The sequence below is a fragment of the Morone saxatilis genome, unplaced genomic scaffold (genome assembly GCF_004916995.1).
Source record: "Morone saxatilis isolate NCDOM2014 unplaced genomic scaffold, NCSU_SB_2.0 Contig8, whole genome shotgun sequence".
Lineage (NCBI taxonomy): Eukaryota > Metazoa > Chordata > Actinopteri > Moronidae > Morone > Morone saxatilis.
Window position 1 is genome coordinate 27,107,671 of NW_023340257.1, and position 7,459 is coordinate 27,115,129.

The 7,459-nt window shown below is 37.4% G+C and overlaps 1 long non-coding RNA gene across 1 annotated transcript in view; it reads right to left on the reverse strand.

The window, feature by feature from the left end:
* Positions 1-211: 211 nt before the first annotated feature.
* Positions 212-7,459, reverse strand: part of LOC118341618 — a 7,458-nt gene continuing 210 nt past the window's right edge. The window contains exons 2-4 of the long non-coding RNA XR_004797442.1: positions 940-970; positions 403-463; positions 212-256 (exon numbers count right to left, since the gene is read on the reverse strand). This is a non-coding gene — a long non-coding RNA (uncharacterized LOC118341618). The remainder of the gene's footprint in view (positions 257-402; positions 464-939; positions 971-7,459) is intronic.

The following is a 7,459-nucleotide window of genomic DNA, read 5'->3' on the forward strand; positions in this document are numbered from 1 at the left end:
TATCTGGAGTGTGTAACGAAAATAATTTCCCTCTGGGATTATTAAAGTATTTCTGAATCTGAATCTGAATCTGAATTCTCTCACTATAGCTATACCACCTTAAAACAGCCTCTTCAAAAGGTTGTTGAGTTCCTCAGGGAAGCGCCATGGGGCCTCTGTTTTTTCTAATAAAAGTTACATAGACTGAAAGGAGCGTTCAAAGATTTCTTACCTTTCCTCTCCTTCAGGTACTCCGGGTCGATCAGGACGACGCCGTCTGCAGGAAGAAAAGTCAGAGAGTGGATAAACAATCAGAGGACAGCAGGTTTTTATTCTGATTTTAACCTAACCCCAAACTGAAATAAAGACTAGCCAATAACAATATGACCTTCAATAATTAATATTAGTAAAAACTGATCTCACCAACAGGCTCCACCAGGTCCACGTGGTCCACAAAGTCTCTCTTCCCCAAATAGACGGTGAGCTGAGGGAGGAACACAGCGGTCAGATCAGCCAATCAGAATCAACAATCAGCTTTTTCTTGTAAAAAAAAAAAAAACAGTAATATCGCAGAGGCGCTCTTAAAAATACAGTAATTATAATTAAAATACAAGTTTTAGCTTTAATCTTTTTAAGTAAAAAAAAAATAAAAAAATCTCTTTAAATAAGCAGTAATTTTAGGATTATTAACAGTTACAGATTGTTCATGTTATTTTACATTAGACATGTAAATTCACAGAATATTTTTGTAATTTTATTAATATTTCCAAATATTTAATAATAAAAAATAAAAAAATAAAAAATAAATGTGAAAAACCCCTTAAATTTACAGATTATTTTACTTATTTTGTTCGGCTGTTGTGTTTTTTGGTACGTTTGCTTGGTGTCTACACTTCCAGGAGGTCACATACTTTAATGTAAGCCAGGTTTTTCAGCAGGTTGAAGAAAAAGAGGACTCACCTTTCCATTAGGACTGGCTTTCTTAAACACTCTGAAAATAAACACAGAGAGAGAAAAGCAGTGAAGTGAAACTGGTTCTGTGTTGACCTGAGTAGCTTTTATATGCTGGTACATTTTTACTTTTGTTCTTTATCCGAATATTTCCAGATTTCTTCTCAGTAAAGCTGTTAGACACAAAGGTTTTACTGTTTTAACTCAAATTATTCTGTTTTTTTATTGCTTCTTCTCTAAAATGTATGTTTGTTCCTGCACAAACTGTACAGATAAATAATTTATTTTCATTGTATGGCCTAAAAAAACCTTAAATTTCTGATCAGTTGGTAGCATGTTGGAGGTAAAGGAGCTACAGTGGCTAATGTGAGACAGTTGATGAGTGTTTCTCTGGAAGGACCTCCTGTCAATCATTACTGAAACCCTTATGATCATCCTCCTCTTCATCACCATCAGCAGCAGTTTCCTGTCTCTTATTACCCCCTCACCCCCCCTTTGTGTTAATGTTGTCATAAATTAGCTGCTGCTGCTCCATTAGCCTTCAGCTTCCTCCCGAATGGGCCTTCATCAATCAGCAGCATCAGGACGCCGTTTCACCGGAAACCGCCGGGACTCCTGAGAGATTGCTCAGCGTGCGATTACCTGCTCGCCATCATCTCTGCAATTAGTCCAATAAAATCTTAACAGGGGGGAGTTCTGCATCTCAAATCACAAATCAAACAGCAAACATCAACCGTACGACGGCTGCGTGAACATTAACGTTAATGAGACGCTGATCAATCAAACACTCCAATAAACGACGCAGATTTTCTGTTTTCTATCGCAGGAAACTGAATCTCTTTGTCAAGACCTCAACTGAGATTTATTTTGTTTTATTGTTTACCGACATGAAATCGATTAATTGAGAAAACAGTTAATTAACTGACAATTAAAGATGTGTCTTGCTTGTTAATAGAGTTTGTATTTAGAAATCATCATGTTTTTTATAATTAGGAGTTAATATTGTATCATTTAAATTAAATGACACTTATTAAACAACTAATATTTCGGCATCTGTAAATACTGTAAATGACTGACTTTTTACCTTTTAATAACAACAACTCACAGTGACATAAAGAGGCATTAAAACAAAAAAAAAATCAGTAAATAACTGACTTATAAAATACAGTAATTTTCTACAATTAAAATACAGTAGCTTTAATTTTGCATAAAATCTTGTGTATTTTTGTCTTTTTAATGTTTAATTAAAGATATTTACAGTGTAAAACAATGATCTATAAATCCAGGTGAACTCTGCTGATAATACAAATAATCAGGACTTACACTTTGACAGCAGGATGCTTTTATTATTGGATTGTATTATTTTAATTGATGTTTAAATTTATGAGAACTGGTAGATAAACAATTTTATACTGATAAAAACTGTTTTTTGGACAGTTTACCAAGGCTTTATACACTGATAGAATTGTATTTTATTATAACATTAAACATTTAAATTCACAGCCTATTTTTGTAACTATTTCCTTGTTTTTAAAAAATACAGGAAAAAAAATCTGTAAAATAGTCTTGAAAAACCCTGTACATTTTATGATTTAATTTAAATGAATAAATTGCATAATTAAGGGTTATGGTAAATTTAATAGCAGATTATTTGACAAATATCCCAACACAATAAAGTTATTATGAGAAATGAAATGAATTCTAATACATTTGATACACGATTTATTAAACTGACAGTGTAAAATGGTTAATTTTGTCCTAAAAAGACCCCAACAGTCATCAGAAATGTCAGAAATAAAATGTTAAAGCAGAGAGCAGTAATATTATCTATCAATATATCATAGTTCTTTCTGAAAGCAAACTGAAACCCTCTGCATTTAAAAGTGAGAGTAAAGATACTGAGGGCTTCACTTAGATTGACAGTCAGACAGGAAGCGAAAACCTCAAAGATTCATAGACAGATAGATCATAATGTGTGATCCTACCGATATATAGTATATATATTAACAAAATTGCATCACAACAGCTTTTAAAGTGTCTCAGTGTCTGAGTTCAACAACCATCTGCCTCCCGTTGGTCTCACCCTGAGAGACAGCAGCAAACAGGAAGTCACAGAAATGTTCACTTCCTGTGGATCGTCTGTTTGTAACAGATTAAACCCTAAATATTAAAATCGCGCCAGAAGAGCGGGGCTCGAAGAGCAGAGACCAGGATCGGGGGTGGACAACGGAGGCCGGCTGGATGTCCAGCGCTCCGACCAGGACTGCTGACCTCTGGGATGAAGACCCAGCGGGTTCAGGCAGCGACAGGTAGAGGAAGAGGGAAGAAGAGGAGCCAGTTTGTAGCCAATTAATTAGTCAAGAACTGTTAACGTTAAACATCATCCATCGTATCGATCAGTTATTTCATTAATCATTAGTTCAGTGGAAGTTGGAAGTATTCCGTGTGTGAACCAACCAGAGCTGTGTGATGTTACACTGTGTTGGAATAAATGAACTAAAGGTTCAGTCTCCTTGTTGGTTGTTCTGACACATTCAGACTCATTACTGCTGTTTCTGTTAGTGTTTAACAGATTATACAGATTATAATCAATACAGTAATATCGGAAACGATCAGCAACTAGTCGATTGGACAATCTTTAGTTGGTGGCAGCCGTACTTTAGATATTCTCTAATGACCTTTTTCAGTGACAAAAAAGAAAACTATAACTCAATGTAGATTAACGTTACTTTCGTTACAGTGTTTGAATATGTCGTGTTTTTCTTTATCTGAATGTTCTCAGTAATTTTACGTTAACGTCTGTCAGTAGATGAAGTATTACTGAAGAGCTGCAGAGCTTCTGTCTGTCTGATCGATCAGAGAGGGAACACTAAGTGACTGATCAATATCTGACTGTTGTGTCGGCCTGAAGACTCCCCCGATACTGACACCTGAGCGCCACGACATCATCATGATGTCACACCACAAATTTTCATATCGTCCCATCCCTACAGGCCATTAAATCCTACACACTGCACCTTTTAAAGCATTTAATGAGTTATTATCTCATAATTATCAGTTATTATCTAGTAATTGTGAATTATTATCTCATCATTAAGAGTTAAATCATACTCACTGCACCTAAAAGCATTTAACTGTGGAAAGAAAAGTTGACATATGCAATGCTGACCACTGTCATTGATCTAAAATGTCTACAAAACGAGAGAACAAACGGTTATTCTGGACATTTTCTGACAGTGGACCAGTTGTAAATATGTCAGGGGGGAATGGATGAAGAAGAGCAGCCACAGCGAGCTGTTAGAGGAAGAGCTGAACACCTGCAGCCTCTCAGCCAGGTAACCAAAGTTATTGTCACACTTTTCGAACGTCCTGTATTTCAAACCAGTCTGCAGATTACAGTCAGCTCATAATTCTGCTGCACGACCACTTCACACCCTCCTCCTCCTCCTCTTCCTCCCCCCACTGGCCTCTGGCCAGTGTCAGACTGAATTTATATTGACTCCAATTTCTTTTAAAACCTGAGTCATAAATCAGTGAGCTGCTGATCACACACAGTGAGTTCATCAGCACAGCACCTTTTTACAACAGCAACAACTTACAGTGACATAAAGAGGCATTAAGACAAGCTGTAAAGGAGGATATAACGCACATAAATATGATTTAAACAGTAAAATAACACAATTTTAAATAAATATAATGTTTATGAGCACACTCAGTTTCTATTATAAACAGCTGAACCCACTGCAGACGTTAAATATATAGAAATGTATTTATTCAGTAGTTATTTAAGAAGTTTCAGGCAGTAAAACATCACAAACCTGTCAGATAACAAACAGAAAATGAGTTTAAATTAACAAACTATTTATTTTGGTTTTGTACATTTTGAACTATTATATGTATTGAGTTATTATCTCATAATTATAACTTTTTTGCAGATTGAACTAGTGTAATCCACTGCAATCAGTGTCATTTCCTGCACAAAACTACCACTGATTTTATTCTCCTGGAACCAGGTTCCTTTGTTTTTTAATGAATTATACTATTTTGGGCTTTTCTCCCCCAAATTCAATGCAAAACAATTTCCAAAAACATTAGAAATTCTGTAGAAAAGCTGCTGTGAAATGAGGAATTTTAGGCCCAACAATACCACAAAAAGCAGTGAAATCCTGGAGGATCAACAACCAGAGAGGGAGTCGACCCTGTTTGAGGGGTCAGTTAGCTTTGCACAGAAACAGTCGTAGAAATGTCCTTCAGAAAATACCAACACAGTACTTTACTTTTAGTACATTTCTGAGCCGGTACTTTTTCACTTTTACTGAGTAAAGAGGGACGAGTATTTCTACTTTTTATTCTATTTAAGTGTTGTCTTTGTCTTCCTGACACTTTAAAAGTTCTCTTTGATTTGTGAAATGGGAAAACTGAATGTAAAATATCTGTAAAGAAAAAGAGAAAATTGGTTGAAAAACAGTGATTGTTGCTGTCAGGATAAAGGACAGACGTCATGCTGTATATACAGGGCATAGGTCAGTACTCTTTCTCCTGTTTGCATCCTTCTGTCGATCTTTTCTGAAACACATTCATTCTCTGTTAAAGGGTTCATTTCATCCGAACGGAGGCTGTGAGGACAGGCGCTGTTCACGCTGTAACAGTAAGTTGAAATGAGCAGTTTGTGTTAGTGACTCGTCCTCGTGGGGAAGAATTGTGAAGTTTTTGCTGGAGGTTTGGTGCAGATCAGCAGTGGCAGTGTGAGCTGCTCTGTATGTCTGACAGATCACACTGAGCTCATTAATATTCTGCCGACAGCACACACTCAGATCATTCAGCCTGCACAGAAACACTCAACCTCGCAGAGAGCAAATATAAATGTTCTGTGGACTCAATCCGGTTCTGGGTGGAACCGCAACAACTTCACAACCAAAGTCTGAGGAGGAAACTCAACGTTTCTCTTTTAACAATAACATCAGGTCAAAGAGAAACTGGACGTGTTTGTGTTTAACTGAACGTTAGCTAACATCCAACCAGAGGAGCTTTCCTCTTCAGTCCTTAGTTTGTACATCCTTGTTTCCTTTCCTCACCTCCTCGCCTCCTAGTCCCTCCCAACTGAGACGTGAGGAGGAAGCGAGGATGAGACTCCTTTCACAGATACCAAAAAGACTTCAGTGACCAATAAACCTTTGCTACTTCAGCGAATTGAGATGTCTCTAAAATAACCTCTGACGAAGAAGAAAGAATTGGTTCCAGTAAGTTCTGATGCTACGTAGCTACAGTTAGCATCTGGTAGCATGTTAGCGAGGTGGTGTGCCATTTCGATTCAGACAGAAAAAACAACAACTATCAAACGGATGAAGATAAAATGTTGTACAGTCATTCATATTCATAAGACTCCGGTGATACTCTCATGTAGCACCACTAGGAGGTCAAAGTTTGCACAACACACGCAACCATGTGCTCATTTCCTACAAACAACGCTCTCACTGCAACAAAACTGCGCCTGTTATTGTTTAGCCTCCTTGCTGACATGCTAGCATCACATGGTTGGTACCAATAGTCCATCTAGTTTCATATGATACCAGTATCACCATCACACCTGAAGGTAGGTATTATCATGGATGCGCAGAGATCGACAATGAATATGCGTACTCTGGTTAGACTTTCAAAATAATGTGGTTAACATTTTGAAACGGTTTGGTTACGTACCCAGCGTAATTGAGGCAACGTATGTAAAACAAATTGGTTTGGGTTCACACAGGAGAAACTACAGTGGCCACAAAACTCACGAAAAAAACATTAAAGTTCCTATCTAGCCAGTGTTTGTCCGTTCTAGGCTACTGTAGAAACATGGCGGTTCAACATGGAAAGCAGCAATCAGCCATGCAGCTAGGCTAACTGACCCAGACCCAGAATGCTGTTGGGCTCAGAAATTGTGTTCTGTCCCGGAAGGTAGACGCTGGTTCTAGTTTATAGCACTAGCTGCATCACAGTGAGGACGTAACACACAGCGATGTAAACGCAAATCAATATCTAGCTGTCTGATTTAAGTTAACTAACTAATTTGTTAGAATTCAGCCTGTTTTACTAGTAAACCTCACATTAAATAATTGAGGAAGCAAAACCACTTCCTGTTCGATGGGAAGTAAAATATCTGAAAACCTAGAAGTAAAAATATCTGGCGGCCATGTTGGGAGTTTCTTCTACTTGTACTGAACTCGAAACACGAGGTGATCACAAAGGTCACATGTTCGAATTATGACTGAGGCCTTTGCCCCCCCCCCCCAATATTTTGAAGACTTTGCTGATGAGTAATTAGTAATGTGATTACTTGTCTTAAAGAGTAACTAATTATTGCATTACCCCATCATGTTTCCTGTCCGTCTATACTATCAAAATAAAAGCAGAAATGTATGCCACAATAACAAAATAGCTCTGTGTTATGTTGTTACAGAGAAATCCACGACGACGTCACAGTGCTGGAGGTTCTGACAGAACGTTATGTAATGTTACAACAACACAGTGTGTGGTTCTCTCTCTC